At 44.5% G+C, this 15,825-nt stretch overlaps 1 pseudogene; it reads left to right on the top strand.

Moving 5' to 3' along the window:
* The first annotated feature begins 939 nt into the window (after window positions 1-939).
* On the top strand, window positions 940-4,263 carry LOC146895800 (arginine--tRNA ligase, cytoplasmic-like; annotated as a pseudogene).
* Window positions 4,264-15,825: the final 11,562 nt, after the last annotated feature.

Genomic DNA, 15,825 nt, shown 5'->3' with positions numbered 1-15,825 from the left:
CAAGCACACACAAACACACATGTGTATATACACACACACGAGAATGATAAACACTGTGGACCAAAACACAGCTACTGAATTCTCATGAAGCAATGTTCCTGAGAGGAAATTGAGGTTTTAATACTAGCTACATGTTATTACCTGGCCTTGTCTTCTGGGCCATTTTAATGTTTGTATTTGAATAGACCAGAGGGGCAGGTCATGTCTTCTTAGGTAAGTTTTATAGCACCGTTGCTCAACTACTGGCCTAATGTGCCACCGTTGGGTAGGATTCACCCTCTAATTGTGTGAGGGATCCTGAGGAACTGAGTCAGACTCAAAGCATTAGAGCCTGGGAATTAAAATAGCATGTTTGGTTTTATTTCAAAAGAGGGCCATTTTGCATTGACATTTATGCCGTAACAGTTTAGCAGATCAAGTCATGGACAAGTGGTTGAGATGAACTCCACTTGGAAGGGCATCATTGCTGAGAACACGGCATTGAGAACCATGCCTAGGTTGCTGATCTGTCATGAGGTCAAAAGGCCATAAAACTTTAAAAGGAGCATTTTGGAGAGGGAAGATGAACATTGAATGAGGGTGAAGGCCAGACTCTGACATCACTCAGAGGACAAGAGGTCATTGGTGCTGACCGGCAGGTGCTGGTGCAGATGGTGGTGATGTTTAGTCACAATATTATCTCCATCTCTATGGCTTCTGATCTAGAAGATAAAACTCAGAACAAAAGAATCAGATCCACCAAAGACGCCACAGAATTAAACCAAGAAACAAGATGTGAACAGGGATAAAGAGTTTAAAGTGTGAAACCACCAAAGGATGACTTCAGGACAGGCAGGAAGTGAGGCAATAGTGCTGGGCATGGCAAGAAATCCCTGAAATGTAGAAGGAAGAGGTTCATGACTTGACTTAGGGACCTTAGACTATGGTTACTCAAAGAGTATGGACGTTTTTGATGGTATGTTTCATTAAACATTCACTGAAAGAATTAACAAAATTCCCGAAGACGCTCACAGGAATGAGCTGTTTGAGCGCTATTACCTCTTGTCAGATCAACCCACAGAGACAGGTCTCTTAACTACAGATGGAAGGATGAACAGGACCTGATAGGAGCTGGTCCAGACATCTCCCATGGCCTTGCATCCTGTAACAACTAATCCTAGGAAAGAGAAATTGAGGACTACTTGTTTAGTAGAGGTCATTGGTAATGTCTGTCCTTTGTTTTCCTACTGGAAGTCATCTGATTACTGACTTGGCATCTTTAAAATGTCATCTTTCTACTCAAATGTTTATGAACTTTTTCTTGTGATTGCTTTACAGATATTCATGTTTCCACAAATGGGTGCATGGCTGCATTGTGTGATTTTACATAAAAAATTCAGAGAATTCTCTTGCAATTATTTTACTTCTAAAGGTTTGTGGCAATGCCTATTCCATTTGTGATAAAATAGCTGTAATATTCCTTTTGTTCTTTGTCAGTCTGTATGAAGATATGTCAAAATCAGTATACAATTTTTTATTTTGTATTTTCATTTATTTGTTTGTTCATTTGCTTGAGAGGTCGGTTGGGATTTGAGACAGTTTCTCTGTGCAGCCCTAGCTGTCTGTTGATCTGAGGGAGCCAACCCCTGGTAAGAAATGGAAATTTGATTTCATAAAGATGAAGCCTCACCGTTCAGTGTTAAGGATATATTAGTGTGTATTGTAGGTAAAAAGGGTAAGCCCAAGAAAAACATCCTGGCTAGAGCCAAAGATACATACTTTGACCCTGTAACCATAGCCACAGAACAACACTCTGACCTTGAAACCAGTGCCAAAGGAGCACACCTTGCGTTTTTGCCTGTGGCCCCTGCCTTGTCAGCACAGCCATTCCATCTGAGACATCCATTCTCGGAGTGCTGAGCATCCACTATGTTCTTGTGCTTTACAATCACAACTATCCATTGGTGGCCTGCAGTCTCAAAAGGAGATTAAATCTCTGACTATTGAGATCGACTGGTTGAGGAACTGTGGTCACTTAGAAGATCCTCCAAATTTCGATCAGTTACAAGAAGAAAATTTAAAATTGAAGTACAGACTGAATATTCTTCAAAGAAGTCTTAGGGCAGAAAGGAGAAGACGACCAACTAAAACAATGATTAGCATCAATAGCTGCCCGCAGGATGTCCTTGGCTAAGCCACTAAGGCTGCAGATTCAGATTTGTACAGTCCTCCTCTGCTCATAACCCTAAGTCAGTGGTTCAGGTTGGGAGACCATCAATGTATTAGTGCAATGGATATTTCTCAGATGCTCAAAGCAAAGGAACAGAAAGTTAATCCTAGAGGAATTGTAGATACCATTACCAAACTGTTGCCAAACAATGACTATATTGACTCAGTTGACATTTTGGGTTCTGATTGCATTAATGTCCACTTGAGAAAGGATTTTGTGTTAGAACAGCTGACCAGTCTCCTAGTAAATGGAGTTCAACTGCCTGTTCTTGGAGAGAATAAAAGGGTTATAGTTGACTTTTCCTCTCCCAACATAGCTAAAGAGAGACATGTTGGCCACCGCAGGTCAACTATCATAGAAGAAAATACGAGCTAACTCTTTGAATTTGCCAGATATGATGTGCTAAGATGAAACCATGTAGAAGATTGGGGAACCCAGTTTGGCATGCTCATCTCTCACCTATATGATCAATTTCTAGATTATCTGACGGTTTCACCTCCTATTGGGAATCCCCAGGCATTTTATAAGGAATCTAAGAAGAGGTTTGATACTGAGGAGGAATTTGAGGAGTGAGCCTATCAGTCTGTTGTTTCACTGCAGAGTAAAAACCCAGATTTCATAAAGGCCTGGAGGCTCCTCTGTGATGTCACCTGTGAAGAGTTTGATAAAAATCTATGATGCATTGGACATCACTATAATAGAGGAGAACCCTTCTATCAAGATACTATGAAGGATACTGTAAAGGAATTTGGAACACCTGCCTGGGTGTTCCATACCATTAGCCATAGTGAAATCAGATGGGGACTTTATACTTATGATATATCTGGCATGGTTGCTATCAAATAGAGACTATTTGAGGAAATAGCAGATAAGTTTATCTGTATGTGGTGGACTGTTGTAGAATATTATTTTAAAGTGTATTAGGGTCTAGCAACAGACTCTGACAGAAATCCTGACCATGCTTAGCCAATGAGGGGCAGCAACCACACAATATCAACAGATGAGAACACAGTCTGGGTGTTGGGAGGAGGGTAGATAAGGCTCTCCCCATTGCTGTATAAATGAATCTGCTGTAGGCCTTTTACCTGACTCTCTGGGTCTATGCCATTGACACCGTACCTTCTCAGCTCATTCCCTCAAGGGAGCCATTAGCACCCAGCAACAGTCGACAATGGACAAGCTGTACACATCCAGACAATTTTTCTGTTTCTCAATTGATTGGTTGGTATAGGTATAACCCCAAAGTCACTCAAGCAAACCATGCTGGTTTTGGTGTGGTGCTAGAAGAAGACAAGAAGAAGTTTACAACACATTCCAGTGAAAATGTGCACCTTGTGGACCTGATGGGAGGACTAAAATGGTCCATGGATAAGCAAAAGGAGGAGGAAGGAGACAAGGTCTTAACTAAAGAGGAGTCAACAACTGCTCAGACATCCATTGCTTATGGCTGCATCAAATATGCCGGCCTGTTGCACAACCGGTTGAATGACTATATCTTCTTTGACAAGATGCTGGATGACAGAGGAAACACGGCTGCTTACTTACTGTATGCCATCACTAGAATCAGGTCTATTACACGTCTGATCAGTAGTGATGAAGAGATGCTTCAGAAAGCTGCTCGGAAACCAAGATTGTTTGGACCATGAGAAAAAAATGGAAACTAGGCAGGTGCATTTTATGATTACCTGAGATTTTGCAAAATCATTTTTGATGACTTATTCTCAACTCTCTCTGTGATTTTATATATATATATATATATATATATATATGTATGTATATATATGTGTGTGTGTGTGTGTGTGTGTGTGAGAGAGAGAGAGAGAGAGAGAGAGAGAGAGAGAGAGAGAGAGAGAGAGAGAGAGCTGGCAACTACTTTCACAGAGTTTTCTGATAGTTGCCATGTGTAGAGAAAGATCAGCAGACAGGGAAAGTATTGAAGGTGAACGAATGGCAGATGCTCCTGTGTGAAGCATTAGGTGCTCTCAGGGCCAAGGGGTTTGAGATACTGGGAATAAAACCCATCCAAAGGATGCAAACCAGAGTATAATTCACAATCCCAGAGAACTTAGACAACAAAGAGGACGCTAAGAGAAACACACATGGATCTAATGTACATGGGAAGTAGAAAAAGACAAGATCTCCTGAGTAAATTGCGAGCATGGTGACCATGGGAGAGGGTAGAAGGGGAGGAAAGAGACGGGGAGGGGAGAAGAGAAAAATATTTAGCTCAATAAAAATGATAAAAGAAAAATAAAAAAAGAAATCCATACCTAAGAAGTCCTATGTATGCCCCAAGCTTGTTCAGTTTGCTACTTCCTTTTTCCACCCTGGCAGAGGCAGCCAATCTCTTTAGAATTCTTCCCTCCCAATAAATCTCTTGAGTGAGGTTTGGATGAGACCTTTGCAGGAATAGAGCAGAGCAGAGAAGTATCAACTTTTCACCTGAGCTACAGCAGAACAGAGCAGGTCTGTAAGACCTGGGAAACCTTTTCCCTGGAGGAGCTGAACTGCTGCATTCTGGGGGACCAGAACAGAACTGCAACAACTTCACCCGGGGAAATTGCCCCTGCCAGAGCAGAGTTCCTTTCCCTGGAGCGGGACTGTAAGAGGCTATGCCGACTGTGACCTGTGGTACTCCTATCTCCAGATTGACAGAATACTTTTCCACCAGAGCTGTAACATTCATTATTCCTTGGTTCCAGATTGACAGAATACTTTTCCATTCCAGCTGCAGCACTTAGTATTCCCTGGCTCCCAGCTGCCAGCATCCTTTCCATTGGAGCTGCAATGCTTATCTTGACACCTTCTCAAACTGGATAGAAGCATCCACTACTCAGAGGGGACACTGCTCTGACGCTATTCAATACTCTTTCAGATAAGTTTCTTTCTAGGTTCAGACTGTCCTTGTCAATCGGATCAGATAACTGACCTGCCTTCACTTTGTCCATGGCTTAACTGGTCAGTAAGGCCTTAAATGTAATCAGGAAATTGTACCTACTGACTTCAGAGCTCAGGACAGGGTTTAAGGATGAACTGGACTCTTAAGTTGGCCTTCTCTAAAATAATTTCCAAAACCAGTGAAAACTGGTCCAACCTTCCCCCTGGCCCTTTTAAGAGTGAGATGTTCCACCCAAAAGGCAGCACTCACCCCGTGAGATAGCTTTTGAAAGACACCTGTGGGGTCCCTGCTAACACCACCACCAGCAGCAGCAGCAGCAGCAGCAGAGGGTTGTTCCCCAGGAAACAAGAAGGAAGCCCAGTTTAACCTGACTAAGTGGCCCATGTTGGGTCAAACTTTAAAATTCTGACCCCCCCAGGTAGTTTATTTTAGGCATATTTAAGTACAGTTAAATTTAAAAAATCTCAATCTTGTGTATACAGCAAAGTTTAAGAGATGGCTACATAGAAATTCTTATCAAGTACAAGTGATATCTTCCATAAAGATAGGACATAGCACAAGATAAGGATCTAGGGTAGCTGTTGTGGTCTGGACATACAGATAACCTCGAGGTCAGCAGGCTCCTAACCATATCTGTTCCCAGCCTTCCGGGCAGAAATCAGGATATACATCTCTCTCTTCAAAGAGACAATCCTGTGCACTTCATATTCCTGTTTTCCCTAGTATTTATCTGTGAGCATAAGGGCCTACGTATTCCATGTATCTCCCCAATTTCCAACCCCCACCCCCAGGCAGGGTTTCTCTGTGTAGCCCTGGCTGTCCTGGAACACAATTTGTGGACCAGGCTGGCCTCAAACTCAAAGAGATCTGCCTTGCCTGTGCATCCTGAGTGCTGGTATGAAAGGCGTGTGCCACCATAACTGGGCCCCTTTTCTATTTTACTTTATTTATTTTTTATTTATTTTGGTGTTTCATGACAGGGTTTCATTGTGTTGCTTTGGCTGTCCCAGAACTAGCTCTGTAGACCAGAATAGCCTCAAATTCACAGAGTCTGACCATTTTGTCAGACCAAGGGTAAGCACAGAACTACAAAACAAACAATATCAACATAACAAAGTTTTAAGTGTTAAGCTGAGGGGATGATGGTCAATTTGTTGTGAAGTAATAACCTATTCTAGGTAACTATATGGTGAATGTTTTTGTATTTTATTCACAGATATGCTTAAATTTTGCTGTTTTGTTTCCCATGAAAGTTAAGCGCTCACTTAAGTACCGAATAATGAGCAGGAGAGGAGAAAGTCGTCCATACAACAAATGACCACTACCTCAGGAAGTTTTATCAGAACCGGCTCAAATGCTTATGTAGAGAATATTGACATATCGGGAGGCTATTCTTCCATCCCCTATGGTAGAATTTTCCACATACATCGGTTATTGATTGTTTGAGGTAGAAACAGAGAATGAAAAAAAATGTTTTTCAGCATCAGAATTTAACGGAAGAGAGAAAAAGCAGTCCTTTTGGGGTTTCAATATAGGGCTTCTCTGTAGGTTTAGAGCCTGTCCTGGAACGAACTTGCTCTGTAGACCAGAGTTGATCTAGAACTCACAGAAATCTGCATGCCTCTGCTTCCCAAGTGCTGGGATTAAAGGCATGTACCACCACTGCTCGACCATAAAAAAAAAAAAAGCAGAATTTTGAGTCAAGTATAATAATGTAATGTCCTTGAGGAATTACAGCAGAAGCAGGGAGCCCTGGCTGGAGAGCCGCCACTGTTTTCATAGTCACACTTATGTCCCTAAGATCATGCAACAGTCTAAATGAATTGTAAAAATGGGACACTTCAAGCTGGGCAGTGTGTGCACGCCTTTAATCCCAGCACTTGGGAGGCAGAGAAAGGCAACTATCTGAGTTGGAGGCCAGCCTGGTCTTGAGTGTGTTCCAGGACAGCCAGGGCTACACAGAGAAACTTTGTCTTGGAAAAAAAGTAATAGGAAAGTTCATACTGGAAAGTTCTTTTATCCCTTAGTTACATTGGTTTTTGTACTAGAAATTGGGTCTGTTTTAGTTTCTCCCAAGATGAGGTCAATGCTCTGAGGAGGGGTGGGAATGAGGAGATAAAACTAAGTGCTGGGGTAGGCTAGACCCAGGGCTCAAACAATGGAGGAGCCATTCTCCCAGTCAGCTGTGACAAACAGAGCAAGCAGCCCTTTGATAGGGTGCCCTGGGGAACCTGCTAGATCCTACTCAGGTGGAAGGGAGGATGACTTGGAGCTTCCTTTCATTGAGCAAGGGAGTCAGCAAGGCAGCAAAGAAGCAAGGGCAGCAAACAAGCAAACAAGCTAGGCAGTGAGGGCAAGAAGGTGGCCTCAGCAGTGAGAGAGCTAGGAGGAAACCGTCCCCTTCCCCCCAAGACTGGAGTTAGAATTCCCATACTTCTGTTTTCTTGCTCCTTGCTAACCAAAGCAATTCTCAGCCAGGTAGGAACGACCACAGCTTCCTCCTCAAAGGTCCACATCTGAAGAGGAGGAGCACAGAAGTAATGAGATTAGTGAATAAGTGGGGTGGGCATGGCACTTGGTGAGTAGAGAGGGTCTGGGCGTGGCCATGCATATATTATGCTAACTCTGACTGTAACCTGCCTTGACATCAGCTGCTGGCAAGGATTTCATCCTGTCTCACTGGTTTCAGATTCTCTTGTCCAGGGACTTTGAGGGTGCAGCTGCCAGTGAGTGAGGTGAAGGGACCACAGGGTGTGGGAGCCCAGGACAACAGTGTCCTCACCTCTTGGTTCACATTGAGCCCTTCAAGCAAGCAAGAAAGGGCAGGGAGCTGGAAGCTAGGAATCCACAGCACAGGTACAGGGAGTAGAGAGGAGCCAGGCAACACAGGCTCAGGGAGGGGAGCAAGGCAGCTCTGGTGGCATGGAGAGTGGAGTGAGGTCCAAAGAGGGGATTGCAAGCTCTGGAACTGGAGTTACAGGCAATCGTGAGCCACCACATGTACTTGTTGGAAATCAAATCTGGGTCTTCTGCAAGAACAAGTGCCCTTAGCCGCTCCACCACCTCTCTAGCCCTCATGGTTCAGTTTAAACAATGGGCACAGGAGTCAGGGTTTTTATGGGACAGCAGTTGTCAGCTTCTTGCTCATCTGTTTTGTATTTATTGAAAACAAGCCACATCTGAGTTTGCTAACCATCTTTCTGCATTTAGATTTTTTTTTTATGTTCTGAGAGCCATGACACCCTCAGCAGCAAGATTCAAGGTGGGCTCCTCATACTGATCAAGGACCACTATCCTTGATGTTACTGCCTCCTGACCACTCTACCCTATAGTATGTTTCTGTACCATACTTCTGGGCTTCCAAGTTAGAAATACAGTTCCCTAATCCCACTCCAGCCTCAAGCCATCATCATCTCTGAGCTTCCAACCATGCTGTTGCCTTTCTCCCTGGTCCTTCTCACTGTGCTTCTCAACAGGGATGCTCCAGCATCCACAGACAGCATGGACTCTGCAGTCTTCCCCTGGAAATGTTTGCTGTTCCATCCACTCTGGCACACGCACTTTTCTGAGATTCATGATCCTCTCTCTTCCAGTACCAGACTGAATCAGCCTAGATTTTCTGTGTCCTGTGCTGTGGCTATCCTCTGACCAGGTCCATATGATGGTTGTATCTGTGTGAGAGAGTTGAGCATTGGTCCAACCTTGGAAGCATGTGGTACCCAGTGGGTAACAAAGAGCAAGTCATGTGGAAATGATCCTGGCTCATAAGCCAGTGGGAAAGTCCTGAACTTTAGAGAAGTGATGGATCTATGAGAGTGAAGCAGGATGGTGTTGTGTGTGGTTCGCAGGTCAGCCCACTTTACAGGCCACCATGCTTTCTCAGTATGAACACGGACAAAGTATTGATGCCTCCTGGAGATTTAACATCAGGGGAGAGTAGTCTTTCCTCTTGAATGCACTAAATATGAGCTAGGCACTGATTAGCCTTAAAGCTAGAGGTATCATGGATGAGCGATTCATAAGATAACTCAAGATAATCTCCACAGCAGACTGCAGTCACTGGCTCAAGAAACTCTTAAAGCAGCAGAAGGAAAAGCCAAGTAGGTATTACCTAGATTATTAGAAGTCAACTCCATCATCTGATAGACTGGGTAGGAGATTTCCTCATGTTCTTCCTGTCTGAGATCCAGTGATGACCATGGGGATCTCTCTTTCTCACCTTACCCCCCAGTGTTTCTCATTCCCTACTAACTAAAGGCCCAGGCACTGCATGGCTGGCTAATGGACCTCAAGTCTGCATGCATCACTGTAAACCTCAAGGCTTTTCTTCCTCGCTATAGCTGCCCTTCCTCCAGCTCCACATCACTTTGAGAGGCATCATTATCCTTCTCTGGTACAACTAAACACCACCAATTGAGCCACCATCCAGAAAGTCCTAACCATATAAATATGTCACATTGTTTGATGGTTCCACAGACATTTGTTTTCTTTGTTAATGACATAAACTCTGCAAGGACATCGTCCACACAGCTCTACTCCTCTCTCTACTCTGGAATTATGAACAGTTATTACACATGAGTCCCTCGGGCTGAATGGGGAGAAGGTGTTGATGGAGGTGTGTTTTAGCTTCATCCGGAATTTTCCTGATTTCTCTTTTTTAAGAACCAACATCAAGGGCCCCAGTTACCACAAAGGTGACATCTTTCTCCCAACTTCCGTGCACCACGAACACCACCCAGGTTCCATTTGCCAGGCCAGTCCCCAATAACAAAGGATCTGCCGTCACAGTAGTAGCCATCCTCATCATCATGGTCCTGTCTGTCATTGTTTGCCTTTGCATTTACACGAATGTGAGTAGGAAATCTCTTCCCCAAGGAGGTAAGGAGCAGGCTGGGGTCTCACTCTGGTTCTTGGTAGGGTTAGTCGGCTGAGCACACGGAACAGGTGTCCCACTGGGTATCAGGGATGTGAATTCCGGTCTTCATACTTCCATAGCAAGGGCCTTACCCACTGAGTCATCCTCCCAGCCCCCAACACTGACCTTTTGTCTGGTTATCAGTTCAATATACTGTCTTCTGCAAACTCAGAATTAAGATTAATAAAAGGATTATTTATTTAAAAGGAAAAACTTACAGATCACCATCCTACACAACAGCCTCCTGCAGAATCAGGGAAGCATCTGATAACCAGAAGCAGAATCCGAAGCAAGAAAAAAAGAGAGAGAGAGAGAGAGAGAGAGAGAGAGAGAGAGAGAGAGAGAGAGAGCGAGCAAGCTAGAGAGCTGCCACTGCTTATTTTTAAAGCTAAAGATACCACACCCCAGTGGGCTGGTATCTCAAAGGCTATTGGTTGAATGAGCAAAAGTAGCTCCCGCAGCACTCTCTATCTTGTAGCAAAGGGGTTTTGGAGACAGGGATTCTAAACATGTTTGTATTATGCTAATTAAATCTTGCTTATTACAGTCTGGGCCTCTCTGGTGATCTCTCTCTGGGGGTTGTAATCTGGGTACAACTTCAACCTTCCTAATGCTATAACACTTTAATACAATTCCTTATGTTGTGGTGACCCCAACCATAAAATCTGATTCATTGCTAATTTATAATTGTAATTTTGCTGCAGTTATGAATTATAATGTAAATATCTGATATGCAGGATAACTGATGTGTGATCCCCAAAGGGGTCTTGATCCACAGGTTGAGAATCAGTTCAACCATGTAGAATGTTAATGTCTGACTGCAGTATAAGTTATATTGTACAAAAATTGCTTTTAAAAAATAGAGCCTCGCACTCAAGTCTTAACAGAACAGACACTTCCTTCAGAGTAATTTGTAAATCAAGTGGCATGCTTAGGAAGGGCTTTTTTTTGGGGGGGAGGGTCAGTTTTCAATTACTGGACCATGACTATTGTGAGGACTAACACAAGTAAAGTTTGTGGGGTTTTTTGTTGTTGTTGTTTTTGTTTCGTTTTTTGTTTTGTTTTTGTTTTTGTTTTTCGAGACAGGGTTAATTTGGAGCCAGTCCTGGAACTATCTTTTGTAGACCAGGCTGGCCTCCCGAGAGATGGGGTTAAAGGGGTGTACCACTTCGAAAGTTCATTTTTGAGCCACCAAATAGAGTTTAAAGAATATAAAGTATAGACTATTGTGGAATATTAGTTAAAGATATATTACATTCTTCTATGCTGTGGACTGTTTGTTTAATGATGCTAAGATGTGTTAGATTCTTTATGTTGCATTTGTTTAACTCTGTGAAACTGCCCAAAACACTTGATTGGTCTAACAAAGAGGTGAACGGTCAATAACTAATCACGAGAGAGAAATTGGTGGGGCTGGCAGGAGAAGAAAATAAATGAGAGAGAAAAGAAGGAAGAGAAGGAGAAGGGACACAAGGTGCAGCCACACAGCCACTCAGCCAGCAATGGAGTAGGAAGTAAAGAAAAGAATATAGAACAGTGAAGGTAAAAGTCCACAGGCAAATGGTATTATTTTTATGGACTTCATATTCCTTACTTATATTTCTTCAATTCCCAGGCCTCTACCTTGGTAAAAAGTATTTTTGTGAAGGCCAGTCCTTGACACTGCTGAAGGTAATTTATTTTTGGCATAGAGCAGACAGGTCCACAGGTTGACCAGCCCTGATGATGTAGCACCTTACACCACCAATGACCAGGCACTGTAGAACTTACCTGCCCCTCATAGCAGAGGAGGCCCCTGCACATGGGAAAGTTGGCTTCACCCTCACCAGGGGCATGGGAATGCTGGCTCCACCTCTTGACTGAGGGTCATGGTCCCAGTGACCCAGATGGATCAACTCAGCTACCACTTAGGTGCACACACTGGACTCTGAGTTGGCCTGCCTCAACACCTACCCCATCTATGACCTGCCAGACTGCTTGGAGGGAGTGGTTCTGCTGAACCACAGCCACAGGATCTGCATGACTCAGGGCAACAGCAGGATATCTGACAGGAATATGGGTGAGGGTCCAGTATTAATGGTGGACCAGAAGCCAGAGGCCTTGAACCTGACCAACAACTCATTTTACAGTGAACATTTTCAAATAAAGCTGTTTCAACAAAGGAGTTTGCTCCCAATATCACTAAGACAGATGAAAAGGTGATGAAGAGGCAGGAGAGACAGGAGGGAAGTGGGTATTTTTTTTGTTACCTTATTCTTTTGTTTGTGTTTTTGTTGTTTGTTTTTACTTAGTATTTTATTTTTTTATTTTCATTTCTTTTCGGTTCTCTTGGGGGGGTTCACTATAAAGGCAGATATGGATGGAATGAGAAATGAGCAGGATTGGGTCATGATTTGAAATTCCCAAGAATCAAAAGTAAATTATGCTGATAAAATGTAAATTAAAATAAAAAACTCAACACACCTTCTGGTAAAATCTGTCAAAAAGCTAAGTATGGGAAGAATGTCTTTATACACATACACACAAACACACACACACACATAAACACACATCCACATCCATACACACATATGAAACAAGATTCACACTATAATACAGCTAACAGCACAGTTTTAACTGTGAGACCTTGAACTCACCAAGGGATCTTCTTTCAGAACTTGTTCTCAATATAGCACTGGAGGTCCTAGCTAAAGTAACTGGCAAGAAAAGGAAATAAAATACAAAACCCTGAAGAGTCTGAGTGAGGTTAAGAGTAGGGAAGTGAGTAAAACCTGGTAAGGTAAAAAAAACCAGCAAACAGCACATCATGGCGAAGCACGCATTTAATCCCAGACTCAGGAGTCAGAGGCAGGTGGATCTCTACGAGTACCAGGCCAGCATGATCTACAGAAAGATTTCCTGGACAGTCAGGGCTATTACTCACAGAAACTCTAACTTACAAAACCAAAAAACTATTTAAAAAATCAGTTATATTTACATACATAAGCAACATATCATCTGAAAATTAAATTAAGAGAACTATTTCATTGTTAATAACACCAAAAAATAAATATTTACAAATAAATTCAACTAAAAAAAACCAAAAAGATCTGAGTATGGAAAAGAAAGCAAAGAAGACTCAACTAATTGGGGACACACCCAGTATTCACTGATTGGAGGAAATATTGCTACAGTACTCATACTAATCAAAGTGAACTAGAGACGCTCTGTGATCTCTTAGGAGTGGGGTACAAGAGTTCATACAGAAATATAGAAGCCTCCAAATGGTCAATTTATTTCTTAATTTTCAGTTTTCTTTATTTTCTTGTGTGTATATGAATGTTTTGCTCATCTGTATGTGTGTGTACCATTGTGTAGATGGTTGATTGCCACCACGTGGTTGCTGGGAATTGAACTCAGGAGCCTGCTCTGCAAGAACAAATGTTCTTAACTGCTGAGCCATCTCACCAGCTGCATCCAAAGTATTTTGAGAATGAAACATTTGCATTTGCCACATTTTTTATTTCGAACTATACCCAAAGCTATAGTAATCAAAACAGCAAACCAACAATGGGAAAGAACAGGGAGCCCACAAATAAGCCTGCACAGATCTTTAACAAAGATGCTAGGATTAAATGGGGCTTTGGGGAGGGAAGGAAAATCTCTTTAATAAGCAATGCAGGGGAAACTGGGAAGCAGCATGGGAAAGGCTAAACCTGAACCTTACAGCACACATCATACAAAAGCATCCTTTAAAAGGACTGAAGATTTAAGTCTAGAGTCTGACACTGTGAAACTGTTGTAAACACTCTAAGGAAACATTTTGATATTTATCTCTGTAGTGACACTTGAAACTGTGGTAGCTTGGATGTAATTGGCTCCCTAATTCCAAATCCTATTATCACAGAATCTCATAGGAACTGCGGCTTTGTTGAAGTGGGTATGGCCTTGTTGGAGGACTTGTGTCTGTGTCACCGAGGGCAACCTTTGAGGTTTCATATACTCAGGATTCCTCCCTGTAAGTCAGTGGATTGCCTGTTGCCAGCACCATTCACAGCAAGCATGTTGCCATCTTCCGGGCATGATAGACTGAACCTCTCAACTTTAAGAGAGCCACCACAGTTAAAGTTTTCCTTTATGAGTTGCCTTGGTCATGGTGTCTCTCCACAGCAATAGTAAATCCTAAGACAGAAACTGAGTACAAGCGACTGGTGGGGGAGTCTGAGCATCTACTCTGAAGTAGAGAGCGCGAGTGTGAAAGAGGAACAAAAGAGAGAAAAAAGAGAAAGGGAAAATGGGGGGGGGGGGGGAAGGCTGAGAAGAGACTTGTATTTTTTTTATCCTTTTGCGAGCTGGAAAGGATGTGGAGGGCCTTGAGGAAGGGAGCCGACCTAGGCCCTCCCTGGCGAGCCAGCAGTTAGAGGCATTCGGGTCTGCGGCCCCGCCCCCACCACTTGTCACCTTGGTCGCTTTTTGGACGTTGGTCCGTGTGCATCGGTGGGGGGAGCGCGTCGCCCGGAGCGGGTGAGGGGGACGAACGCAGCGGAGTCACATTCTCCCAAAGGGGCGCCAAGCGCCACCGACCCAAGGCAGGAGGGGGGGGGGCGCCGGCTTCGGGAGGGACCGTGTGGGCTATCCCGGTGGTGACTTGGTGCAGTGGCGGCGGGAGGACGCGAGTCCTGGCACGCCACCCCTGCGGCCCCATCCGCCCGCATGACCTTTGCGTCAGGCTCGCACGGGGGTTGGCGAGCAAGCGAGCCCGTGAAGTTCAAGTGCCGGAGACCGAGGCAGTGGGAAAAGAGCCAGGCCCACTTTGCGGAGAACCGACCGGTTGAAAGCCATAGAGACGCGTTTGGTTGGCGCACGCGAGTTTGGTTGGGTGTGTGGGTGTGTCGGTGTGTGTGGGGGGGGTGTCGGTATGTGTGTGTTCGGTGTGTGTGTCGCTGTGTGTGTGTTTGTCGGTGTGTGTGTGTCGGTGTGCGAGTGTGTGAGAGGCCTCCGTGACTCGCACCGCGCACACGAACCCTCACACGCATGCACACTCTAGCCAAGTCCGCTTGTGCTCTCCCCGCCGGCCACCTCCTGCCCTTTCGGCCACAGACTATGGGAGAATTTTCTAGAGATCGCCTCCAATTTCCGCCCTTTTGGGAAACTTGCTCGAAAGAAATAAAGAAGAAAGGAAAAGAAAGCAAGCCTCCTGTGGATCTTTTTTTTCCTGCCCGAGGCAGAAAAGTGCTTTTTAAGTGGGCACGGCCGGCGGCAGGGACCCGGCATTGGCATCCCGGTGGGAAGGAGGGCGCGGACCAGGCCGGGCATCCGCGCTGTGGCCGCCGCGATCTTTTCGGTGCAGCGCGGGTGCCGACGGCGAGTGGAAGAGGCAAGCCGGGGCTGCGGGGGGGGGGTGTGGTGCCTGCAAATTGTTTAGGGTCGCCCGCGGTGGCCAATGCGGGCAAGTCGGGTACGCCTAGCGCCGCCTGTGCCTGCCCGTCCGCCCTTCTTCACTCAGGTGCTGCTATCTGGTGCCCTCTGGCGTCCTGGGCAGGACCCGGCGGCTGGGGAAGGAGAGGTCAGAGCAGGAGTTTAGGCATCCCCATGCTCAGTCAGCCTCCTGCAGGAGGAGGAGGTAAACTTGAGAGAGGCAGCCAAGCCATGCACTGACTGAGGGAAAACTTTAAATGCATCCTGGGGAGGAAAAACAAAACAAAACAAAACAAAATCCCCCCAAAACAAGAAACCAAAAAAGATTAAAAAAAAAAAGAGCAGGAGGGGGTTCTGGGATCTTTTTATTGGCTAACTCTTACACTTTAATTTAACTCATCTCCA

Source organism: Myodes glareolus, chromosome 1 (genome assembly GCF_982192425.1).
Source record: "Myodes glareolus chromosome 1, mMyoGla1.1, whole genome shotgun sequence".
NCBI lineage: Eukaryota > Metazoa > Chordata > Mammalia > Rodentia > Cricetidae > Myodes > Myodes glareolus.
The sequence above is the reverse complement of the archived record's forward strand: the minus strand, read 5'-3'. Positions and strand labels throughout refer to the sequence as shown.